Below are 27,902 nucleotides of genomic sequence, written 5' to 3' on the forward strand. Positions count from 1 at the left end.
TTTATATGGTATGGTTTTAACCCTTAGACGGTGTAGCATCTCATACCTGGGTCCTAACTCCCAGTCCTTACTCCCACGGGCTGATGCTCTGGATTCTCCAATCGGCTATAATTCCTTAACGCTTTTGCCTTGTCTTCCTGTCTGATTCTCGTCTTCCAAATTACTCTCTGAAACTTTTGATTTAAAATGTTTTACTTTCTGGCTACCATTTCCAATTCTCCCTAAACTCCTTCTACCCTAATACGGCCCTGACCCGTCCGGTTACTTACCTTGCTGTTTTTCTAATCACTTCATGTTTTTATAATGATTTCAAAGCTAATCGACCTAAAATTCACTATAAATTTTCCTTGACATATTTGTTTCTTTGTTTTGACATAATCCGTCAAACTAATAATTTACTCTAAATTCTTTAGCATGAAGTTTAGGTCGTATAGTTTTCAAGTAGTTTGTTCTAAATTTTACCTAAAAATTGTTACTGGTGAACAAATATTTTCAAATATTTTCAAAATTAATAACGAAGTAAAGAAGAATTCTAGAAAATGTTATTGCTAGCTATATAAGCGGCCCAGCGGACATCTGAATTCAGTTTGCTTCTAGTTCCCAACAAAGGAACATCAGTTGTAAGGGTCCGTGCGGGGCCAAGCCAGGCCCCGCACCATCAAGAAACCCTCGATCGCGCTCCTTAAAAGGTTACCTGTGTTCCTGGCGAAGTCTGGCGCTCTCTGCACGCACCCAAGTCCGGTGGTGCTTTGCAGTTGCTCTAGCGGAGCGCCTCGTCTCCTAGGCGCGCGCTATCGGCGCGCCTCGCCTCAACAGGCGCGTGCTGTCACCGCGCCTCGCCCGCTATCGGCGCGCCTCGCCTCAACAGGCGCGTGTTGTCACTGCGCCTCGCCTCTTTGAAGAGCGTGCTTATCAGCGCGCCTTACCCAGCGCGCCTTACCGTGCGCGCGCTATCAGCGCGCCTTACCCAGCGAGCCTTACCGTGCGCGTGCTACCAGCGCGCCTTACTGTGCGCGTGCTGCCAGCACGCCTCACCTTTGCGCGTGCTATCTGCGCGCCTTACCTTTGCGCGTGCTATCTGCGTGCCTTACTCTTGCGCGTGCTATCTGCGCGCCTTACTGTGCGCGTGCTACCAGCGCGCCTCACCTTGCGCGTGCTATCTGCGCGCCTTACCTTTGCGCGTGCTATCTGCGCGCCTTACTGTGCGCGTGCTACCAGCGCGCCTCACCTTGCGCGTGCTATCAGCGCGCCTATCCGTGTGCGTGCTCCTGCCTTGCACGTGCTATTAGCGCGACTATAAACTTTATTTTATTCTTTTTGTAATTTAAACCATCTGTAGCGTGTCATATTTAGACAATAGCCGTTAAATAAAGAACCTACCCCTGTTATATCTATCTTTTCCTTTCTACCTCCTCACTCCCAGCTCCGTTACTCACTCCTCCAATATACGTGGAGGAGGGAGTAACGTGACAGTTTTGGCGCCCAACGTTTAAATTTACCGGCTTTCTTAATCCCACTAAATTCTAAATTATAGACAGAATCCGTGTCTTTAAATCTTAAATAACTTTTCGGCCTCTTTCTGTTTAATTTTCTATTTCCTTAGTCAATATGGCACGTTTTTTAGATTATCTTATTATAGCAATCAGACTAGATAGCTACCTTTTTTATCACTTTTATTTCTAATGATGTATTTTTATAGGTCTTTAACTTTATAATAATTGTACTTCTTTTACTTTGCAGCTCAGCCCGTCCTCCTCCTCCCCTTTGTCCTTCTTCAAGCTCGTTTTCATTCTTCATTAACTGTCATTTTCCATTTCTTTCATTTTGTGTGAGTGTGTCATCTGTAGATATTTCTTCATATTCTTGGGTGGCTTAATAAGCCAGGTGCCCTTCTTTTTCTTTTCTTCACCCTGCAGAGCGGTAGTCCAACTCTGAAGAAAAAAATAAGCCTTATGGTCAAACACTACTTTTTTTTACTCTACTGTGGTAGGTCTACCCCTACCACAACCTAGAAGTAGGTTCTACCCCTACTCTCTATTCTCTCGTCGGCTCTAAACCGACTAGAACTTGTACATAAACTTATCTTCGCGGAGCGGCTGACTACTCCCTTAAAATAAGCCTTAGGTCGTTCATTATTATCTTATTATCTTTTCCAGTGGAGCGGCTGACTACTCCCTTCTATAAAGAAGCCTCAGGTCATAGCGAGGACTTCTTAGGAGTGTGCGTCATAGAGCGTGAACCACATCCCCTTCCTTTGCCAGAGACTTATGAATGCGTGATTATGACAGGAGATGTATGAGTGCAGGGAAGTTCCTCGATCTATTCATCTTCTTCTCCATTATATCACTCATCCTCTCGTTCCATTTATTCATCCCCATTAACGAGCTTGCTCTTTCTTTCTTCTGACTTACTGACTTACCTACCCACTTAATTACTTACCTACTTACTTACTTACTTACCTACTTACCTTACTTCCTTTACTTTCCCCTAAACTTAACTCTTCACAAAAAAAAACTTTTCCGTTTAAGATTACGACAAAGTTTTTTTTTTCCGTGGTTTTTGGGGTAATGTAGCATCTCATACCTGGGTCCTAACTCCCAGTCCTTACTCCCACGGGCTGATGCTCTGGATTCTCCAATCGGCTATAATTCCTTAACGCTTTTGCCTTGTCTTCCTGTCTGATTCTCGTCTTCCAAATTACTCTCTGAAACTTTTGATTTAAAATGTTTTACTTTCTGGCTACCATTTCCAATTCTCCCTAAACTCCTTCTACCCTAATACGGCCCTGACCCGTCCGGTTACTTACCTTGCTGTTTTTCTAATCACTTCATGTTTTTATAATGATTTCAAAGCTAATCGACCTAAAATTCACTATAAATTTTCCTTGACATATTTGTTTCTTTGTTTTGACATAATCCGTCAAACTAATAATTTACTCTAAATTCTTTAGCATGAAGTTTAGGTCGTATAGTTTTCAAGTAGTTTGTTCTAAATTTTACCTAAAAATTGTTACTGGTGAACAAATATTTTCAAATATTTTCAAAATTAATAACGAAGTAAAGAAGAATTCTAGAAAATGTTATTGCTAGCTATATAAGCGGCCCAGCGGACATCTGAATTCAGTTTGCTTCTAGTTCCCAACAAAGGAACATCAGTTGTAAGGGTCCGTGCGGGGCCAAGCCAGGCCCCGCACCATCAAGAAACCCTCGATCGCGCTCCTTAAAAGGTTACCTGTGTTCCTGGCGAAGTCTGGCGCTCTCTGCACGCACCCAAGTCCGGTGGTGCTTTGCAGTTGCTCTAGCGGAGCGCCTCGTCTCCTAGGCGCGCGCTATCGGCGCGCCTCGCCTCAACAGGCGCGTGCTGTCACCGCGCCTCGCCCGCTATCGGCGCGCCTCGCCTCAACAGGCGCGTGTTGTCACTGCGCCTCGCCTCTTTGAAGAGCGTGCTTATCAGCGCGCCTTACCCAGCGCGCCTTACCGTGCGCGCGCTATCAGCGCGCCTTACCCAGCGAGCCTTACCGTGCGCGTGCTACCAGCGCGCCTTACTGTGCGCGTGCTGCCAGCACGCCTCACCTTTGCGCGTGCTATCTGCGCGCCTTACCTTTGCGCGTGCTATCTGCGTGCCTTACTCTTGCGCGTGCTATCTGCGCGCCTTACTGTGCGCGTGCTACCAGCGCGCCTCACCTTGCGCGTGCTATCTGCGCGCCTTACCTTTGCGCGTGCTATCTGCGCGCCTTACTGTGCGCGTGCTACCAGCGCGCCTCACCTTGCGCGTGCTATCAGCGCGCCTATCCGTGTGCGTGCTCCTGCCTTGCACGTGCTATTAGCGCGACTATAAACTTTATTTTATTCTTTTTGTAATTTAAACCATCTGTAGCGTGTCATATTTAGACAATAGCCGTTAAATAAAGAACCTACCCCTGTTATATCTATCTTTTCCTTTCTACCTCCTCACTCCCAGCTCCGTTACTCACTCCTCCAATATACGTGGAGGAGGGAGTAACGTGACAACGGATTGCCATTTAAATTCAAACCGTAATTATTTCGGTATATACATATATGTGTTTTTATTTTGCGTGCCGAAAAATATTTCTACGAAATCCGCTAAATGTTTGTGCTGTTTGGACCGTTACAGTTGTTCGAAAATTTCGGGTCTTTCAACTCAGAATCCTTAGAGCAATCGATCCAGAGTACAGTTTTAGTAGCAAATCTGCCCACCATCAATGCTTGCAAAACACTATCTTCATTTTAGCTTTACAATCGCAGTGTCGTATGTTTGTGTCAGAACAAAAACAATGTTTCATAGACCACGAGCCCCGGGTAGGGCCGAGGTGTTGATAACTTGAATAGCTTCTTAATCCCGCTGGAGATTTAACGCCCCCGGCGAACGGATCTATCATGGAAACGTACGCCACGTCATCTTGTGATTCAGTTTAGTATTCTCTGGGAATTAGTGTAATTGTCCATATTTCTCCATAGACACAAAAGAGGTAAGAGGTTACTTTATTGATATACTTGGTATCAATGATATTGTAATATAGTGTAAGCAAATGAATGTATTCATTGCAATTCTTAACTTATGTATACTGGTATTAAAAAGAAAAATCTGAATTAGGCTCTTTAAAATGTTTAAAGGGATGATATGTAATAGGTAATTATGAGAGAAGTAGATCTAACATCTATTTTTAACACATTATGAGTTACATGATTAACACATTATGAGTTACATGACTGTGTAACTATGACTGGTTTTATTTTTACAAGCTTTTATTTAACTTGCAATGTATGTACCTACTATGTACATACTTATTTATGTAACCATGTTTGTACGGGTCAAATCTTACAAGTTAAATTTGACCCACTTCCCGGTTTCCGATGGAGCTGATATTTTGCATACATATGTTAGTCAGGTGACAATGCAATATTATGGCACCATCGAGCTGATCTGATGATGGAGACAGGAGGTGGCCATAGGAACTCTGTGATGAAACAACGCAACTGAATTGTGTTTGAGGTTTTTAGAATTTTCTGTCGTAAGAAAAGTACAGTCAGCGATAAAAGCTTTTACAGTCAGCTGCAGAGAAAAGATACCCCACGTCCATACTAATTTACAGAACTTTGTCGGCAGCTGACTGTACCAAAAACTATTTTTTTACCAAAACTTTTTTTTATTTTTTTTTATTCAATAGCCATAAATTGTATATGTACATGTTGATGTTGAACAAGAACAGTGTGGATCAATACAAATTTACCCGGTGGGTGTAGCTACATATTTACATACTTATTAACTAACAGTTTATATTATAGTATTCACGTAAGCATAACGGGCATAACTCAATGACAAAAAGTTCTGTCAAAAACTTCAAGTCATTGAGTGACTTAAATTGCACGGGCAACGTATTAAACACTTTAGCAGCAACATAGATAGTGCTACGCTGGTAAATTGCTGCCGTAGTAACAGGAGCCCGAATATCGTGGGCAAACATTGAGTTTAGTAGTAGTAGTAGTAGAGCCATTTATTTCAATAAATATTACACTACTTTACAAAACATGCAGTGGTTTTTGTAAATAGATTTAGTATTAATAATATATTCATAATTTATGCAGTTTAAATTTATACAATTATAAAGATAAGTACTGAATTTCGTTTTAAAATTATTGTTCCATGCATTTTATAATTTAATTCTATAAGTAATTTAATAATTATTGTATTTATTTATTTTATAAATATTTATTGAGATGTCCATTTTTGGACATAGGCCACCTTCATCGTGTGCCATGTATTTCTGTCTGCGGCAATTCTTGTCCAGGCTACGCCAGCCACGGCCTCGATGTCGTCCCGCCAGCGGCGCCACGGGCGACCCCGTGATCTCTTAGCGTCGCGCGGGTACCAATGTAGCATTTGTTCGCTCCAGCGGCCGTCTTTTGTTTACACATTGAGTTTAGTCTGTCGCTATTAAAGTTATTTTTTGCAGGAAATTTATTTACATGCCGGCGAACTAGTTTGCAGAGTTCTATTATATACAGTGCAGAAACAGTGGGCAGACCTAATTTTTCAAAAGAGGCTCTGCACGACTCTCGGTTAGATTTGCTGCCAACTATAATACGTACACATCTCTCGGTACAACTACCCCATACGGCTAATTAGGGTGTATTTGGTATTGTATCTCTACAGCAGAGTCTAGAACTCTAGACTCTAGCAGTTAACAACACTATTTCTGGTCTACAAAAACTTTTGCCATGTGTAAGGACCCGTTTTGCTGAGTATAACAGAAAATTTTTACAGAGTTAATTTTTATCACGTTTACATAATTTGGTTTCTATCCTAGCTCTAACTATGCTAGCTCAAAAATCTGATCAATATTTCGGTCTCACTAATATGACGGCAGAATACCAGCCTATTGCCTAAGAACTAACTGACTTCCATTTATCCAAGATATCCTTATACTCGCATATTTAATTAAGACTTGGAATTTTTTGTGTGGCAATAAATGTTTTCTTATTCTTAAATTTCCAAAATCGCTACTGTAAAATTGTAAATACTGACTTCACGTATTGAAAATGTCATTAGAATGGAGCACGTACCATAGAAATCGTATCAGCTTTCCAGTCGTCATCGTCATTGCAAAATACTTGGCGATAAGCAATGAATCGGTTCCTTTTGAGAGGCTCGTCGCGATAGCGGGGTCACGAGACCTCACAATACACTGGCGTCTGTGTTTTATGAATATGATTTACCTACTTATGGAATGGTTCACGTGTGGTTTTCGAATTCTTATAGGTATATTTAATAGGTTGAGGCCAAGAGAGTAACAAAAGTTATCCTTTTTTATTTTATCTAAAAGTCGCAGACGCATCAGTGGCCGAGCACATGATTGACGCGACAGTATCTCGCCGCGAGATAGACTACCCGTCTTTTACTAACTGTATGAATTAAACGGGGACGGGTAGTCTATGTCGCGGCGAGATACTCTCGCGCCAATCATGTGCTAGCCCGGCAGAATAATGTGTTTATCGTTTCGGAGTAAATATTTACTTGTTAATTACAATATCTAACTGGTGGTGGTGGTCGTGGTGGTATCCATGAATAAGTTTTTATTTTCTTTCTTCGGAAACTCATCATCATAATCGCACTTTACACACACCTTCGAACTACAGCACCGTCAATATTTCTATGCGGACCTTACTTGATGATAATGATCAATGATAATGAACGAATCTGTTTTTCCTTATCCGCGAAGTTTAAGTACTTAATAGAATATGATATCCATCTAGTTCAGGGGTTTAACACCAAAACTAATGTACCGGCAAATACATCTATATAAATTAAGTCTTATAAGGTTTTAAATGTAAACTTATTTTTGACATAAATTGTACAACGCTGGAAAGTAGTTACAACTACAACAGCTTCCAAGAAAAACAATTGATATTCTAAGCAAGATTGGTGCGTTGGAGGCTATTCAACTGCTACAGAATTAATGGCTCGACTCGGCGTTTCGTAAATAATGTTGTTTTAGTAACATACTATTATGTACTTAGGTTTTATTTAATTCCGCGAAGTTATTGTTTTGTGACATTATTGTTATCATTATCTCAACATTTTACGACATTCCAGACGGATACGAAGTTCATCTAGAGTTTACAATGCGCTACCGTCATTTCTAATGCAAGTTCTATAAATACTTTCAATTATCCCTTATTGTTTTTTTTTATTCCCTACTTTTTTCAGTTTAATCGACATTCACGTGGAGTTTAAGCTACTCAGTTGGTAGCTGATACCCATTTTATTAGGAGACAATGAAGTTATAATTAGCTAACCCCGAACGTAGCTGAACAATAAGTTTTGAAGGATTCACGGTCAATAAAGTCTAGCTGAACAATATTTACTTAGACATGTTAGGTATGTTCATTATATTCAATATATTCATTCAAAATATTCTTACGTCATGGAATATTACTAAAATACATCAATACAACATATGTACTATTGAAAGACAATGGATGGAAAATGTAGCGGCGACCAATGTAGAATATAATTTACTAGTAATCCCGGTAAGATAATCTTTGAGAGGACTGGACCCGAAATTTAAATATACCTATACAATAAAAATCTAGTACCTACCAACATACTTACTTAATGCCGATGATTGTCTCAGAAGTTGCAATCACGAAGTTGTTTTGAAAATATTTACGAGACGTAAAGCAAAAAACGTGTTTATTAGTTTAAAAAAATATTTTGTAAACACGAGTGCACTATTGCCACTATTGGTTAAATGACCTTCGAACAGGTGTTTATTGTTGATGTGAGGTCCTTTTAGTTGCAGATTATGGAACGTTTGAAGGACGAATAAGGTCAGCGTTTCCGCTGTCCGTAACCATTCCTATTAACATATGTGTAATAGTATGCAACACTACTTACAGGGATACCTACAGGGTATTTTTAGGATCACTTTTTGTAACATGTATTATGTATCCTAATAAATAGAGCATTTTTTTAATTAAATAATAACGTCTATTCTCTGATCCTTTGGGTTAAAATTTCTGATATCGTAATACATAAATGTCTTGCTTGATACACATGATTTCGGTAGTTTCTTGACATTAATTTACTTTGTTGACAATATAAAAATTATAAAATATATAAAACGCTACCAGCTGAGCAAGATGAGATCGCGAAAGCGCCAAGCGGAGGAGATAATTCATGACCACGATCCCGACAGCCCAGACTTTAGATGAAGCATAAAGCATCGCAATTTTCATCCATCAAAGTCGAAAATGGCGTCGCGGCTCCAGTGAAACGCATAGATCAGCCATATAATTAACTAATACCTACATAGTTATTACCGCGTGACCACGCTTAGGACCCAAGCACGTGCTGTGTACACAAGTGTGAGTTTTAAGTTTGTGTGAGTGTTCATGTACATGTAAAGGGGCGCGGCGCACGCAAACTGATAATTATTAGTCTGAAGGCAATTAAGAGGCGCCATAGATACGCCTCGGATGATAGCGATAGAGTAAAGAGGGTACAGAGGCCGAGACACGGTTACGGGCCGGAGATGGTACGTCCGTTACCCGCTTTGAGATATCTGGACGACTGAGCTTGAACGGGAAACCTGGCGAGATCGATGTTTGACTTTGTAAGCCGTACACTGTAAAATTGATAGGATCTGATTCGGTTAGGAGGTTTAGACGTATGAAACGTGCTAATGGCGAAATGGGTGCTAATGCAACTTTAGACATTCATAAAAAAATCCTGCAATGTTTAATTTAAACCCCTTTTTTACGATAAAAATTAAGCGATTTATCTTTTAAGAGAAAAGGCTAATTGGGGTTAAGCTGTTCAATCTAATTAAGATTAATTAGATTTGCATTAAATGTTCCCTGCACATTAACCTACTCAGCCTTTAAAATTAATCGGATAATAATTATGAATATAAAATAAGTTGCACCTAGAGAGAGATTACCGTATTTCGTGACTTACTTACTAGATGTAAAGGACTTTAGTTGGCTTAATTGTTTCTATCAAAAGGTTGTTTTGGTGGTTATGTAGGTCCATTAATAAACACAACAACAAATTACGCAATTTATCGAAGGGGGCTACGGTCACAACGTGACAACGGCGGAACAGAACAAGCGGCACAAATATGCTGTCCTCGGCGAGGGCTGTTTGGTGTCGAAACTCTTGAACCGTGGGGGTGTAGCGGGAAATTTCTATTCAGAGATATCCTTGCGGCTTGTGGATGCCTCAAGTGATCAGAGGGCTGGCAGCTATTTCGGCCACAGAATACGTCTGTGGCCATCCAAAGAGGTAACGCTGCCAGTCTTCTGGCGATCTGGGAAATCCTGTTCTTAGCCTATATTTTTCTTAATTGAATCAATCAATGTTATACCAACGAAGTAAATAGGTACCATAAACTCCTTTTTTTCACTACAAGGGGTACACGATTATTGAAAATATGTACCCTAAAAGCGCCCTTACGTACAGTGTATTCCATATGGATCTTAAGAGAATGTAAACAAAAAACGTGCTACTGTAATTCAGCCAATCAGGTACAACATATTCTATCTAGGGAATAATGTCATTAGAGGAACAACTGAGTAAAGTAATTTTTTTGTTTACATTCTTTTAAGATTCATATAGCAAATAACTGCCAGGTAGTTACCTGAAACCTTGTCAACTGATCATTGTCATTATCCGACAGTTGACAGGTAAGTACGTACCTTTTCGATCCGAAATGTTACGCCACTGAGCACCGCGCGTCTAATGACCAGTAAAGAAATAGTCTTACTGCGAACTGTTTTATCGGTTCCGCAGTCAGAGTTCCCGAGATAACTGCTGCTTCACAAACAATTTTCTCGCTGTGGAAAATTTGCTACTATGTGTTGTTTAATAACACGACACCACAGCACTCGATTCAATAGCAGTAAGCGTTTAGATTTAGCAGGAAGATAACATCGACCGATATACACCCCAGGCCAAAAGTATGAAAACAACGTTGTTTTCTTTAATATCTCATGTTTCTATCTTTGTTGTATATATTTGTAAACTAAGACTTACATTAGGCAAACCCAAAAGATTAAAAATACACGCTTAATATCAAAACATCCTAAAATATTGTCAAAAAGCTAAAAAAATAAAGTAGGAAAAAGTTACATAATTATACCCACCCTTTAATTACATGACAAAATTTTGAATTGGCAACTATCACAGCCAGAGTAATTTATTTTTAAAATGTTCAATTATTATTTTTACCAAATTGTCAATGAGTAGTATAAAATCCATCGCTTAAAAGATCACACTTTTCTATTTAAATACAAGCTTGTTTCAATACTTTTGGCCTGGGGTGTAGTGTAAGCCTTTGCTACCACTTTTTTACTTTTATTTTTCAATTATTACTTTTAGTAATAACCCAATATTATGTAATAATAAAAGAAAATATATATTTGAAAATAAAACCGTAAAATTTAAAAGTATGACATTTATTGAAAAGCTTAAAGTTTGTTGATAAACAATAAACATACGGATTTAAGAATCATTCGAATTAAATTGAAAGCATACGTTGTGTCAAAAACAAACAAATGAAGAGATGGGTTGAATTTGACGCAAATACTGAAATGATTGGACATGGACATTTCAAACTTGACTCCAACTTTTATACCGTTACTATTATGAAGAGGACTAATAAAAGGAACATGTGATAGGGCTTAGACCCAGTCGTAGTTACAAGAAACGTGTGAAGGGAAACAAGCTTGATTGATACTGAGGTGTATTCATAACAAAAGGTCAATGAGGCGTATGCAAAATAGAGATAACTGTAACCCATCCCACAAACAGCTGTTTAATATTTGTACCATCAATGTAATTATTCCGTTTAAATTTTTTACCAAGTATTTTATTACAACGTTTCGATATACAGTGTGGAAAGATAAGTCGGGCCCTGGAGGGAAACTACCTTAAATCCTTAAGCTGGCTCATTTTACTTAAAGGAGACATTCCTTTATTTTTAAAAAGAAACAAAACTGCATTCAAAGATTTTCTAAAACTCGCTTGCCTCGCCCGGGACTCGAACCTACTAAAATTAAAATAACAAACACCCCTATTTTATTATACTAACCGATAGTATTATTATTCAGGATAAAATTTCTCTTTAAAAATAAAGGAATGTCTCCTTTAAGTAAAATGAGCCAGCTTAAGGATTTAAGGTAGTTTCCCTCCAGGGCCCGACTTATCTTTCCACACTGTATACCTCAATTTTTTTTTATATGGTAACTTTATATGTAATTTTTACGTCGTAATACATAAATTTGACACGTGTAACATATTCGACAAATAAATTATCTTTATCTTAACTTATACATATTGTGCTCGATACTATCAATAAAATAAAATATACCATAATTGTTATGAATACAATTTTCTAAATTCTACTGATATTTTTGTTTCACTGTGACTATAGTCTAGCTAGGTACGTTTCGCGTGACGCTATGCATTACAAGCTCGAAGCAGAATTGTATCTCAGTTATTAGATAGAAAATGTCGTGAAACATGCACTCGTGTTCAAACAAGGGAAAGTTTAATAGTGATATTATGAACACTTGTGTTTGAATTAAACTGGTTTTAACCGGCTATATCGCGTAATTATTTAATACTACGTACTACGTTTTAAGTAGGAATGTGATAAAGTGCAGTGTCACACCTCTATAGGTATCCAGAACTGTTCCGGTTGTCGCCTAAAAGTGTTCCGGGCCCAAAAAATTGACTGATAAAAAAAAACTTCAAGCTAAACAAATAGACATAAATCAGACTTATCGACAGACAGACAGACATATAACTATCGGAAGTCGATAAATGAGAACTCCCTATGACAGTTAAAAAATGCCAACATAATTCCGGTCTCTAGATGCACCGAAGACATTAAGCAGAGAATCGCTATGGCTAAAGGAGCCTTCAATAACAAAAAAGACCTACTTAAGGCACGCATTTCCAAAAAGGCCAAGAAACGATTGATGAAAGTGTTTATCTGGAGCATTGCGTTGTATGCGAGTGAGACGTGGACACTGAGACAAAAAGACAGAAAAAGGTTGGAAGCTTTCGAAATGTGGTGTTGGCGGAGGATGGAAAGGATTAGCTGGACTGAAAGAAAGACGAATGAATAGGTTTTGAATATGGTAGGAGAAAGGCGAAGCTTATTAAATACCATAAGGAATAGGAGAGGCAAGATGTTAGGACACCTAATACGAAACGACAACTTTTTCCTTAACATCCTGGAAGGAAAAATTGAAAAGACGAGAGGCAGTGGAAAGCCTAGAATCACATACCTGAGCCAAGTAAAAGAGAATGCATCGTACGAGCAAATCAAAAGACTGGCTCAGGAAAGAAAGGACTGGCAATTACTCCACCGACAAGAGCAAAGCTCTTAAGTGATGATGATGATGATGAATTCCGGTCTCTGCTAATCACTCGTTAAACTGTCTAAAAAAATTATTGCATGCGGAAATACGTAAACAAGTCATTAAGTCATTTTCTAAGATAGGGACTGAAAGCCTTAAAAGTATAAATACAAATTGCTGTTTCAATATAGATTAAAAGCCATCAGAAACCGCTTTGGAGTAGAACATCATTGCGACTCGAATATATTTCTATCAATGTTTACTGTATAATAAACTTAATGACTTAGGTAATTAAGGTGGTATTAGGTAGCTAGAATATTAATTACATCCTCAAATAGTTCAATTAAGTATTACGTGTTGGTTTAGTACACAAGTAATTATTCAGCTATCGTTGTTTGCCGTTAACACCTACCTTTAAAACTTATTATGTTATTATGTTGATAATGTACCAACTCTTATACAACTACCTATACGAAGCGTTGTGTTATAGTTAAAATGCATTTATTAGTATTAATTAAACCGCAATCATTTTTTTTATATTAATGTAAATTATGATTGCGATTTAATTAAATTAACTATGAAACTTATTAATTAAACTATTGGTCGTAAGTAAGTAACCTTATAAATTTGTCTTGGAGATAATATTTTTTTATAAATTGAACGACGATTGGCACTAACACCTAATAAATAAATAAATCTAACGGTATGTGTTACATTACTATCACAGCAATTTTCTCTAGAATGCAGTAACAATATGTTGATTTATACCAAAGATAGACATAACTCCGTAATAGATGGATACAGTCTAAGGAAAAAACGTGCCTCGAAAATCAAGAAAATTTGATTCTCGATCAGATGGCGCCACTACCTTTGGCCTACTCTCGTATAGATGACGTTGACGGTTTCGTTTGTTAATTAACAATTTTAACGCATATCAGTGAAAGTCAAAATAATTAATGCAAATATTGCAAATAAAAAAAATCATTTATCCATATATAAATACATTTTTTATTTTTAGTTTTAATTGTGTGTCGATAGATGGCAGTGAATTTACTGGTGGCACAAAATTTACTATGACATTACCGCTCTATCCTATTATATCCTCTTTGTTTATACGTAAGTAAGTGTAGCTAATTTTATTTTATTCTGTACTAACATCTCGTGACATTACGCGTAAAATAAAGGCACCTTTTTTCTATTCCGCTTTAAAACAACACGTTTAAACTCAATTATGAAACTTACACAAAATTTTTGCTAATTTTCTATTTTCTAAATTTGTCAACTAAAACAATACTGATTAATTTATTTCTTTTTGAGATATTTTGTTTTATAAATCTCACATATATGTCATAGTTTTAAAATCAACTGTAACCTTAAAGAGAGAGAGAAAGAAAAAAGATCCAATATAATTTATCTAAACAAATTTTATTGTTTTCTAATAATTCGTGGCAATACGCCGCAAGCAATATTGTTATGGATTGCAGCAAATTACACTTCAACTTAACACATTCGTCTCGTTGTAATATTAGGCACCATCTCATTTATCTTGTTAATTAGAAACACTTTTGCTTAACCCGTATCCCGTATGCGGAGTTACTCTAATTTTTTTGCCAATGACGTGTTTTAAATTGTGCTAATATCATGTATAGGTATTTAGTTCCAAGGTTATTAATGAAGGTGACACAAGCGAAATAGTTATTTGTTTTACAAGGGGGCAAAATTGTTGTCTAACCTCTCGTTGTGCAAATATTGATACTCGAGCAAGCGAAAGATTCCAAAATTGAACCACGTAGCGAATGGTTCGAAAAATGGAATCTTGAGCGTCGCGAGGGTTTCAAGGCACGAGTGAAACACAAAAAATTTCACAACACCAACACAAGGAAAATACTAACAGTAAAATATCAAACAAAATCAAAGCCAATCAATTTAAAATGAGCCAGCCAACATAAGGAAAAAACTCATTTACATTTGATTACTTTGCCCCACATGTGGATAAAATTCATCTCTCTCATCACTCATCAGTTTTTAAACAATCAACGGAGACAGCTGGTGTGGTGAAAAATTAATACTCACAGTTAATAACTAGACCGACTACCCGACTTACAGATACAAAGGTAGAAAAAATACCTAGAGTTAGACCAAGTTAAGTTGGCAGCGATTTTGATGGCCCAGACTGTGCAAGTGTTATTTTAAACATAAAACTTCTATGAAATTATAAGTAGCTTGGTCTAACTTTGTAATCAAAATATTCAGTACGATTATTTTACTTACATACAAGTCATACAGAAGTAACGCAGTATTGCTATTTTTAGAGTTCCGGAGTCAAAATGGCAACTACGGAACCCTTATAGTCCTTATACACAGTCAGATACACAGTCAGTCAGTCCGTCCGTCCGTCTGTCTGTCCATATGTCACAGCTATTTAACTTGGAAACAATAAGTATACGTACGTACGTAGGTTTTATGTATGTAGTAGAGTATAAGTATTATGTAGGAAAAGATTTCGATGTCGAACTTTCTATTATTGCTTTGATTGCTTATAGCTAAAAATTTAATCACATTTATTTAAAAACACACGTCATATTACGCACGTAATCATTACACAATACATAATTATTATGTAAAGCTACTTAGCTAATTAATTAATATTGTCAATCATCATTCGCTTGCCCTTGTCCCATTCATTTGGGGTCGGCGCAGCATGTCTTTTTCTTCCATACGTCTCTGTCACCCGTCATCTCATCATTCACTTGCGTTAGTTTCATATCATCTTTCACACAGTCCATCCACCTTTTCCTCGGTTTTCCTCTCCTCGTACTTCCCTCCACATTCATTCTTAATACCTTTCTCGTCACATGACTTTCATCCCTCCGCATCACATGCCCGTACCATGCTAGGCGATATTAAGCTAATTTATATTTTATCTTTTTAGTCAACAATATTGTTTTATATTTGTTAATTAAGTTGTACACGTGATGTTATGGAAGAGCGGGGTCTTCTGACATAGGTATTTTATAGTTAACTACTAGAAGACTCCAACCTTTACAACTGTACCCTCTATTGTTAACAAATATTCATTTTTTCATTTTCATTTTTTTAAAGCTGATCACGTAGCCTTGATATTTAACGAATAAGTAGATTAGATACGTTTTACTGTTTTAAAAAAATGCACAGTTTAAACCATGTTAATATGACTAAGTATGGTCTTTCAGCTATTCCAAGCACATATTATTATCATTATTTTTCCGACTTTAATCTATTTCGAACTGAATAGCAAAGCGAATAAGGATCAAATTGCAAAAGCGCGTATTATGACGGTTTTGGGTTCGTTTCCCTTGGTTTCTTAACGACAAGAAACGGGATCAGAATAAGGAATGGCGATTGATTTTCTTTTAGACTGTTAATTCAGTATAATATCCCTAATTACGAGGTTCGCGACCCGGCGTAATCATTCCTTTATTAGGATTTATTTTATATATTAATGGACGTAATGAACTCGTATTGTTAACGTTTATTATCTATTTTGGCAGAAGTAAAACTTGGTAAGCTATTACTAAGTACATGTACCGTCGCTCGCGTGGGTCTCAGCTGACTGCATACAACATAGAAATGTTTGGAAAAAAGTAACAAATGCTTTAAATTTATAAGTTAAAACATAAATGTTATGGAACGCACTTTTAAATCGCTCCAAGGGCTCCATATCCAACAGAACCCAACTTTCAAACAAACTTTCAGAACAAAACAAAACACCTAATTAAAAAAATCAGAATTCTAGCGGTTTTGTTTTTAATGCTTTTTAAACATAAAATAATCGCCAATAACAAGATCCCGTTTATCCAGTCCAGTTATTACAGTCGCCTCCAATCATGTTAAAAATAAGCAGAACGAATTATAAATCCGCCATTAAAAGAACAACTATGCGAATCAATTTTATTTTTTAATACTTGTGTTGTTTTTAATAAACGTTCGAATTAATCTTTAGTTCAATTACTTCAGTTCCAATGTGTTTATTTACTTATACAATAACAGACAAATCCTTAATAGACAAAACTTTCGCTGAAATTTTGTCTTTATCAAACCTCTGTTTCGATAAAGGCACCAAGGTGCCATCAACTGGTTCATCTTTATTATTTATCAGAAAGACACCCAAATAAACCTTAAAACCTTTCAACAAATTTCCTTTCTCAGACCTAACCGGCTTTGTAGTGGCTCTGAATATAATTAAAACTTCACAACCGTTTGTTTGGCCCTACAATGTTACAGCATAGAGAAATAAGTAAGCATAGAGTTCTCACTCCATACCTACATTAGTTTTGTTACCAAAACGCTTATTATTTTCGTAGTCGACATCTAGCAGATAGCGCGACACTCGTGACATCTAGTGTCAAGTAGCAGTATTAATAAATCCGCTAGTTGAAGCTAGATTTCGACTACGAGAATAATAAGCGTTTTGGTTGATGTACCTATGGAGTGAGCATTCTACGCTTACTTATTTATCTATGGTTACAGTGAGGAGCTAGAACCTATTAGCTTAGTAAATAATTACGCGTAAACAATTACAGAGAACCTAGGTTACAGAACTAACAGCGCTTAGATTGGTTCGTGTAATTTATGTAGAACAATGGGTAAATGGCGTCAGAACTGCTATTATTAAGCAAACTATCGACAATAAACTTAGATTATGTCATTGAACATGGGTAATTTGTACCTACATATTACATTGGAAATGATACTTCTGTATATCTATTCCTTAGTTCTGTCGACCAAAGCATATATATAATTAATGAAAGCTTTTGATTTTTAACCTACCTATCTATATTACTTATACCGGACCGTTCTATCTACAAAGTAATTTGTAGCGTTGTAGCGTAGCGTATGTAGTGTACGTTTGTAGCGTACGACACGTGCCTACTTACTGCTCATCATGACTTACTCGAAGCTCAAAAAACCATGCAAAATAACTTCGACTTACTATGCAAATGGGCTCATGACGTAGACCTTACAATAAACGCTAAAAAAACTAAAGTCATCCACATACGATCACCGTACACTAGATAAATACGGGTCCCTAACATCATAGCACATGCACATCACTGCTTACACAACCCTAGCAATAACTGCAAATGCGAAATACTTGAACTTGTCAAACACCACACCTATCTAGGCCTAATTATAGATAATAATTTCAATTGGGGACCACACATAGATTTTATATGTTCAAAACTTAGATCCGTCATGGCCAACTTATCATTGCTTAAATACAAACTCCCATACATACACTACATATGCTTTATTTATCACTCGCCGACTCAATCATAAGTTATGGTATCACAAGCTACGGACAGACATTCAAAACCTACCTGGAACAAATCTATAACCTACAATTACTTTTACTGTACTTTTAAAAACAATTGTACCAAATAAAATTAAAGAAAAGTATAAAAATGATAAAAAGGGTCTATTTAATCATTGCAGTTATTGACGTCTTTGATAGGTTTTGCTTGTCCTTAGTTACAGAGGAGTGTGAAATTATACCATTATTAGATAAAAATACTCGCTCTAGTTATTTACGTACCTTAGATTATCTACCTGCATATACAACTCCAAAAAGTAATAATGTATACGGTAAAAGAGTAACTGACTTTCTACTCCCATATATATTAAACACCTTACCTAAAAATGTAGTGTATGATCTCATTAACATTGTTGAAAACCACGGCAAATGTATGCCAAGACTAAAAAAATACTACCTAAGTCTAGAGTAATGTATAAAATACATGCAGAGATTTTATGTGTATAGATTAATTTTATATATATAATAGTATAATAATTATATACCTAATAGTATTAAGCAAACGCGGATCGGACCTCGCGATCTCGCCAACTATTACATAAACCCTAGAGGTTTACAATAGTGGCATGCTGGCAAAAGTTGTATGAATACTTAAAGTGAATAAATAAATTAAAAAAAATAATATAGCTCTAATATATAATATATAAAAAACAATTTCAGACAGACTTCTAAATCGTAAACCACAAGCCACAAATTGTAAATTCACAAAACATAGTCTACGCAAAGAACTAATTGGAAAAGTTGTGTTTTATTATCGGCTTCTATCAATTGTTGTCCCGGCGTGACAACTGCTAACAGTAAACAAAGGCCGTGGCAAAACAAGCAAGAATGGCACAATTCGAGACGCTGTTATTAATTTTACCAATTTTGCAGTTTCTTGTAACTTTTCCAGTGTTAAATTACTGGCTCAAACACGTGGGACAAGCTTGTTTTATTTCTTTTGAATACGTCTTGTACTTGAGTTGTACTGAAAGTCAGCACGTAAAACAATAAAAATTCTTACACGCAAACAGATATGATTTTTACGATTCTTTCGCGTATGAGAAAGTTAACTGTTTATACAATTGCAATCGTTGAGATAAATGCTGTAATAATGGTTTCTGTTTGGCCAAGTGGTTGACTGGTAGAGAATGCCTCAAGGCATTAAGTCCGCCTTTTGTACTTGTTCTTGTGCAATAAAGTTTAAAATAAATAAATAAATAAATAACTTAAAAGTTTTCGATTGCAGTAGGGAACTTGAGGGTCCCCGGCAAGCTCGGTTCTCCATACAAACGTTGTTCCGCTCTCATTTTAAAACGACTAGCTAGATTGCTCTGAAACTTTGTACTTACAACTATGTCTATAATTAGTTCATGTAGCTTCAGATACTATAGTTAAAAAAATACAGCGAATTTAAGTTTTTCATACGAACTTGTTTTTGCTCTATTTCGTTTGTTTTATAAACTGGAGCTATATAAACTAATTTCAGACCTAGATATACCTCATGTCATTGTATGTGCAAAGTTTCATTACAATCCAATGACTAGTTTTAAAATGAGAGCGGAAATTAAATTAAATTAAATTAAATATATCTTTATTTCAGACCCACAAGTCCATATATGGTTAGTTACATTAACTTAAAAGCTATGTTAGTTACCTACACTAATTATTTTTAATTACATTTTTTTTTTATATACACCTAGGTCACTTGATATAGGTCAAAGTAGACCTAACCTGCTCCATCCAGTGCCACATTATGGGGCAGCTAAATCTGTTAGCAATCACCTTCAGAATGCTGTTTCGACTTTCCCTTACGCGACCCATTAGCGACGTGATTTTTTTACGCATAATTGCGTGAAAATCGTCCGTGTGCGCTTGGGCGAACATTCCAGATGCACTGCACCACTTTGGAAGTCTCAGCAGCATTCTGAAAGCGTTGTTGTATTGAATGCGAAGGGCGTTGTAGGCTCGTTTCGTGTACCGAACCCAAAGACCGCTAGAGTAAAAAGACTGGCTATATGCTTTGAATAGTGTTATTTTAACTTCCACGGAACATCTAGCGAATCTTCGAGCCAGCATATTACTCCTCACCGACAACGCCCTTCGCTCCCTCTCGATATCACTATCATCACACAGATCATTTGTTATAATGTGGCCCAAGTATTTGAAACGTTCCACCACTCTAAGTACAACTCCGCCAAGCGATACTGGAGGGATAAAATATGGCTTTATTTTACCCGCCTTAAAAACCATCACTTCACTCTTGGCGGCGTTGTATACGAGTCCATGTGCGGCGGCGTACTTCTCGCACAGGGCCACTAACTGTCTAAGAGCCCCGATAGACGGACTTAGCAGCACCATGTCATCTGCGTAGCTTATATTGTTAACACAAGTGTTTTCAATATAGCATCCTGCATGCATGCTGCTAAGTTCGTCTATCAGGTCGTTCATATACAAGTTGAACAGTTTCGGAGACGTGAGCCCCCCCTGCCTGACACCACATTCAAGCCTATACTCAACGGACAGTGACTTGGCCCACCTGACCTGGTTTGTTTGATTTTGGTACCAAAACTTTAGCAAGTCTGTACAGTCGTCCGGAATACCTGCCTCCTCCATTTTCTTCCAAAGCATGTTATAATCAACCCTGTCAAATGCCTTGGAGAGGTCGAGGAAGCATGCATAAATTGGTGTTTTCCTGTCCGTGTAGTACCCGACAGTATGCTTGAGGCACATAATGGCACTTTCCGTAGATAACCCAGTTCTGAACCCAAACTGGGTGTCATGGATGCTTAGGTACTTATCGAATGTCGAGTTCAGCATACTGTCGAGCACCTTCGCGGCAGTGGTGGCAAGGGAGATTGGCCGGTAGTTCCCCGTGTCCGACAGGTCACCAGTCTTGTTTTTAACGATGGGGACCACAGTTGTCTTCATAAGAGCTGCAGGTAAGTATGAATGGCCTATGCATAAATTGAGGAACATAGAGAGCACCCTCGGCAGATGACTGCCCGCATACTTAAAGTGTTCAATACTAAGGCCATCATGCCCAGGCGACTTTCCTCTTTGCATTCTTTTAATCACGTCTGCAACCATTTTAGATGTGAAAAATGTCTTCCTGGGCCTGTCAATGGCCCCAGCATCACCCACGTCAGTCGCAAATGACGATGTATCCCTCAGCACGGACTTTACCGTAAAATGCTGCCGGAATAGTTCCGCGATGTCTCCATGTTCACTCTTATCGCCAACACTCACAGGCAGCCCAGACGTCACATTCATACGTTTGGTTAGCTTCCAGAAGTCACTAAATTTACCGCCGCTATGAGCAAGAGCGAGCTTGTCCATGGCCAACTGATCCTGCCGGTCTTGGCACCACTTCAATTTAGCCTTGAACTTTTTTCTGCTGTTGTTCATTTGCTCATATAAGTGACCTTGACGCGGTTTCCCTGCATTCTTCCAAAGCATGAAGTGGAGTCTGGCTTCCCTGTGAGGACCTGCAACGAACTTATTCCAACCAGCGATATATCCGCCCTTCCTTTTGCGCTTGCTTCTATATGTACTTATTGCTGCATCAGTAAGAGCGGATACGATATCATTATACATATTGTCCAACAGAGTATGATGATCGCGATTTGTGCAAGCTCCGTCGCAGCAGTCCCTAAGTGCTACCGGAAAATCAATTGATTTCAGACGTTCGTTGCACAAATCACGATACTCATCGATCTGATCATTAGCCCTTACCCCCCACAACACTCTGTTCTCAACATCCACCTCCATTACTTTAGCAACGGGTTTCAACATGCCTAGGTTGCACTCAAGGACCATAGGAAAGTGGTCGGACCAGAATACGTCATACATGACAGCTATATTTCGAATCAGCGAATAAGCACTTTGGGTCACAATACAGTGGTCCAACCACCTCCTACACCCGTGAGCGTCGCTAATATAATACCTAGGAAGGTGCAATTCGGCCGAGCTTGCCGGGAACTTAAGATACAATACATACCTACCTACAGAAATAACAGAAAGTGGATGAACAAAAGACAAAAATCAGGAGAACGATGGATTACCCAATTCAATAATGGATTAGAGTGAGCTGACGAAATTAAGTGATTTGAAGCAACCTTCAATCGAATTATCCGATTTGACTTTGACTTAGGGTAATTTAACGGGTTCATTTGGCGGTCCTTGCTCCTTTACGTGCGGTCTTGGGTCGTCATTATTCATTAAGTGATATAACAATTACGATGTTAATTGATTTAAACTGCGGCAAAGCGTTTCGCGTGCGTTACTTATTGTTTAACAGTGATGCGCGACTAGGTACCTACAGCTGATATTTATTAAGCAAATTGTATTTTTGTAACTTTAACATAAAGCAAATATCATAAAATTAAATATGCTGCAAAATTGAATAATTTTTACAGGTGTGGTGTAGGTCATCTAAAGTCATATTATCATGTCAAGATGCGTTACTTTGTTGTCTCTAATGGTAACTAAACTACGTATTTTGAGTATTTTGACTAAATAATTATTAACAAAGTATAAACAAACACGCGATTTGGTTACATTACAAACCGTTCGCATTGTTTGGCACACGGCGCTAGTGTCTCGAAAAATTGTGTAGTTTGTTATCGAAATATAAATATGTATTAGCTTAGCTTAATTTTCAATAGAGATAAAACTGAACACAGTAGCTCTTGACAGATAAGGTTAAACTAAACAATCGATAGGGCTTTATTTTAGTGTGGCATGGCATCACTTAACTTAATCAGACCTTCCAATCCCATAGGTATTCCGATTACTAAATTAGAATTATCTCCTTAGCAGCCGGTGACCTATATCTCTAAGTAGACTCTGACCTGAATTTGCACAAATTTGGCAGTAAGAAAGCAGGGACCGGCCCCCTATCCCCTATCCGGGTTTTATAAGGGTATTGCATAAGGCTTAACTCACCATACCCTTTGCCAGACGAAACCCTTTCATTTTGCTTTTAAAAACCCTTATATATAAATCTAACACATTTATTGTTTTATTGTTTTATTTGTGAGTGATTTGAGTAATCGGTAACCCAAATACCCTTTCAAAACCCTTATCATCCGCTCACCAACACCTTGCATATTGCTTATAAGGGTTAGCCTTATAAAGGGCTTCCCTTTTAGTTACAAACACAGTCGGGTAGGGTGACAACGTTTCACATGGCTGTTACTAAAGGGAAACCTTTATAAAAAAGCGCTTAAAGATAAGGGTAACCCTTATTAAGGGCTAGCCTTATTTTTGGTTAGCTTTTCGGTAAGGGTTGGTCAAAGGTAGGGGTATGAATGGGCTTGCAGTTCAAAAGGGAAAGTCTTTCAATGTGTTAGCCGTGTTTAAGGGACGCCCATTAAAAGGGTTTTATCGCGGAAAGGGTTGTCCGGTCCCTGTAAAAAAGCATATATATTCCTATAAGCTCCATACTTAACGTAGCACTTGGCATGAAAACTTAGCGTGTTCCGACTCTAATAGGTATTATAATGACCAACAAGAAGCGTTTGTTGTTTACTAACAAGCAAGTAGCAAGTGTTTTGGGTTGGGTTATGGTTGGGTTAGGTTCTGGCGAGGTTGCGGAAGAGTACTTCGGCGTTCCTGGGACCTCGCCGTATAGCAGTGAGGCGGCAACAGAGGGGGTTTAGTGGGTAAACCATGGGTCCCATTAGCCTGTATGGGAGTCCCACATAACCATCCCAGGCCCGTCCCTGCGCCTGGGTGGTATGCGTAACGCATTCCCCCTCTATAAAAAAAAAAAAAAAAAAAAAAAAAAAAAAAAAAAAAAAAAAAAAAAAAAAATGGTTGGGTTAGGTTAGTTAGGGGTTAAGTTAAGGACCTATGTAGGTTAGCCATTAGGCATAAAGTCCGCCATGCGCCATGCGGCATCTGTATAAATACATGTTATGTATTAAATATAAAGTAAGTACATATAATTACTTACAAATTATTAAAAAAGTGAGAGGGATGAATGTAAAATGTATTATATTGTATGGTATAGATACTCGTAAATTCTATGGTGCATATCACGCTGAACTTTTATTTAATTTATTTTAATAATCGTTTGCGAAGTTTAACAATCAATCAACAAACGCTGGTACAGCGGCATATGGGAGATGTCACTGTCAATATCCTTCATAAATTGCGTTGCTGTCATAGACATAGTATAGTAGTTATAGACATGAAACCGAGCGACCAGGGGTAAGAGAAAGACATAGTCATGTATTGACAGGTTAATGTATGGCAGCATAATCCATTTTCTCTTTCACTCTTATAAATTTCGGTATTTCGCCATCGCCTCCTACCTATGCTGCCATAACCCGACCATGAACAAAAACCCGGTCGGTGATAAGGCCAAAGCATGGCACTATTTTCTCTTTCCTCTTATAGGAATCGCAATAAGACTATCTTTCTCTATCAGAGTGCCAGGCCCTTGGTTGCTGTTGTTGCCGCATTTCTGTCGCGAGTCTTTCAATCTGTCATTTATTTTGTCAAGGAGATTGACAGTGACACTGCCCACCCCAACACTGCAGCAGTAACGTTGCAACAGTAAAGGTGAAAACGGTAAGTATATCCAAAGATAGATATAACTCCGTTATTAATGGATACAGTCTAAGGAAACAACGTGCCTCGAAAATCAAGAAAATTTGATTCTCGATCAGATGGCGCCACTACCTTTGGCCTACTCTATAAAGATGGCGTTGACGGTTTCGTTTGTTATTTAAAAATTTTAACGCATATCAGTGAAAGAACTTGAGTCAAAATAATATAAAAATAATCAATGCGAATATTGCAAATAAAAAAAAACATTTATCCATATATAAATACATTTTTTGTTATTTGTATTTTTTAGTTTTAATCGTGTGTCGCGATAGATGGCAGTGAATTTACTGTGGCACAAAATTTACTATGACAGTACCGATCTATCCTATTATATCCTCTTTGGTATATCAAAGTAAAATAGGTACCGTCAACCGGGGTGAATAGGGATGGCTGGGGTGAATAGGGACAAAAGTTTTAATGTGATTTACCTGACAATTTCGTGCAAAAAAGCCACAAAAATTGTATAATTCGATTAAAAATAATATTAGATTTTGTATGATACAATTTGTGTGGGTAGTTATTAAGAAATTGTCAGGTAAATCACGTTTTGAGTTTTGTCCCTATTCACCCCATCCATCCCTATTCACCCCGGTTGACGGTATATCAATTTAGTTTGAACTGTTATAATTTACTAGATTTCGTTTCGTGTCCATAAGATAATTACTTTATTATTATGGCTCCTCTACACGATGGCCATGCGTAGGCCAGTCCAAGGGACGCAGCTATGGGGTGGAATGCAATAGCAATAACACTTGCTCCCTCTAACGCATAAATGCGTCCCTTGGACTGGCCTACACTGGGCCATCGTGTCGAGGAGCCATTATGTTGTAGGTATATTGTGAATTCCTTACCGCGACGCTAGGGAATGCAATACCGGGATACCAGGATCCCGAAATACCGGGATACCAAGATCCCGAAATACCGGGATCCCGCATGCAATTTGCGGGATTAATCCCGCGCGTAAAATAAGCGGGATCCCGCGGGATTTGTGGGATTGAGGAGCAACGTGGTTCTTACGTGTTACTAAGTACAAGTAACATGTCTCCTACTGGCGAAAGTTCATCACGGAGCCTAGATGCATCTGTGGAGGAAGGGGGAAGGGACACGGAAGAGAATTTCGCCCGAATTTGTCTATTTTATGCTATCTTGTGAATTGAGTAATATTTGTTTTGATTAAATATTCAAAAATAAACATTTATTTATATGAACAAATATTTTTGCTTGTATGTACATACTGTTAAGTATGTTGGAGACGGTGTATAAAGAGTTACCAAGTACTGGTAGTAGTACAGCAACAGTACCTACTAGGAAATTTACGCTGTGTGAAAGTATATTTTGAAGGCGGAAGATTCGCAGTGCAAAATGCAAGTTGTGTCAAACAATAATAAAACTGTGGGGCGTATTTTATACCAGTAATGTCTAATAATTATCTTTTAAGAAGTTAAATAAAGAATTTTTCATCTCACTTGCTCGTAAAAGGTGTTACTTATTCACGTAGGCGATGCGGTCCGTAAATCGTAAATTTCGACCTGGGGTTGTAGTGTTTTTTACGTCACACTTGCTAGGTGATGCAGTCCGTAAATCCTAAATTTGGACCTAGGGCTGTAATGTATGTGTACCGAAATTAAGCAGAAGTTTTATCAAATTTAGTACCAATTCCCCAATTCGTAAAATTGTATAGTAACTTGCGGGATCCCGCAAATACCAGGATCCCGCGGGACTGAGACTGACAATCCCGCTAAATACCGGGTTTAAATTCCTCATGCGGGATTGCATACCCTACGCGACGCATTTCAAACTCAGTCTAAACATTGGTAAAGCTACGCGAAATGTACCTATAGGCACATACTAACATCATATCGTAAATGTATCTATAGTACGACCGAGTCCGAAGCGGTGGGCACATTTGTTTGTATGTACATGTGTTGCCTCACGCATACCCACAAAGATGCACACACATAAAACACTGATACGTGTTCTTCGATCACTTACTCTTATTTATTCCCAGTTTGTTTGTATATTTTGTAATGATACTAATGACAGAATAAGTACTGCGATAAACAGTTCTAGTTTAAAAGGGTTATTTGAACATCTCTAGGGAAAAGGAATGTCATTGATGTCGAAATGAACACAGCGTAATAGATTAAACAAACAGCCAGTATCATAACCGGGGTCATACTTACAGATAACGTCTCTCAGATTGAACGGAGGTTAACAACACAAAATGTTATCCGTCAACAAAAACACTGCCGTTGCGACTGCACTGTGCAGCGGGCGTTAACCCGGTACGGGCGTTTCGAAAACTTCGCGGTGTAGCGATAGCGTTTAGAGAATATTCAAAAATAGACCGACCGATGCGTTTACACGTGCGAAAGTGCGTGTCTAATCGCTGAGCAAGCACGCCCGCAGCTCGATACACGTAATTCGCGACGATAACGTGAAGCGAACTTCGATAACACGCGAAAATTGCTTTGAAAAGTTTCCAGTGCACAAAGTTATTGGGATCGCGGTGCGGACGAAACGCGGCTAAGCGTAGTAGCTACGCGGCGCTTGGGAGTCAACTGGCGCCGCCGTCTAACCGCACTCCGCGCCGCTCAGGAACACCCACACACTCGCGCATTTACACACTCACAGCACACGCGCTCACAACCCTCTCACACAAACACAGAATGAAACTGATAAACAGCATAAAACAACTACACACGCTGCAACTGCACATACACTCAATAAACATAAACAGTGTATAGGCGAGTCGGCAAGATGCACTACGCAACTGTCAAGTCGCGAATACTAGTTCGGTGTCACACGTTCATAGAGACATATCAGCCAGACGCGATAGGAGACATGACACGAGCATTAATGAATGAATTAATTGAAGACGCCGCAGGAAACGAAGCAATTTATGATCTACAATTAATAGTTGTTGCCATTCTCAATTAGACTTCCACGCCGTTGAATAAAACAACTGCAGGACAAAATCCCTACACGACAAAATGCCGTAACGATTAAAATAGAAAAAAAATATTTTAACTTGATCATGTCAGTATACAGAACAACATTTA

General features: G+C 38.2%; 1 protein-coding gene across 9 annotated transcripts in view; it reads right to left on the reverse strand.

Moving 5' to 3' along the window:
• Positions 1-27,484, reverse strand: part of LOC134746637 (dual 3',5'-cyclic-AMP and -GMP phosphodiesterase 11-like) — a 220,759-nt gene extending 193,275 nt beyond the window's left edge. For 4 of the 9 annotated variants that reach the window (XM_063681094.1, XM_063681091.1, XM_063681092.1 and 1 more), the window contains exon 1: positions 27,024-27,484. The gene's annotated coding sequence lies outside the window, so the exon portion shown is untranslated. Of the gene's footprint in view, positions 1-27,019 lie in introns of all 9 variants that reach the window. The other 5 variants (XM_063681100.1, XM_063681096.1, XM_063681098.1 and 2 more) reach the window with 4 other exon arrangements.
• Positions 27,485-27,902: the final 418 nt, after the last annotated feature.

This window comes from Cydia strobilella, chromosome 13 (assembly GCF_947568885.1).
Source record: "Cydia strobilella chromosome 13, ilCydStro3.1, whole genome shotgun sequence".
NCBI classification, from domain to species: Eukaryota; Metazoa; Arthropoda; class Insecta; order Lepidoptera; family Tortricidae; genus Cydia; species Cydia strobilella.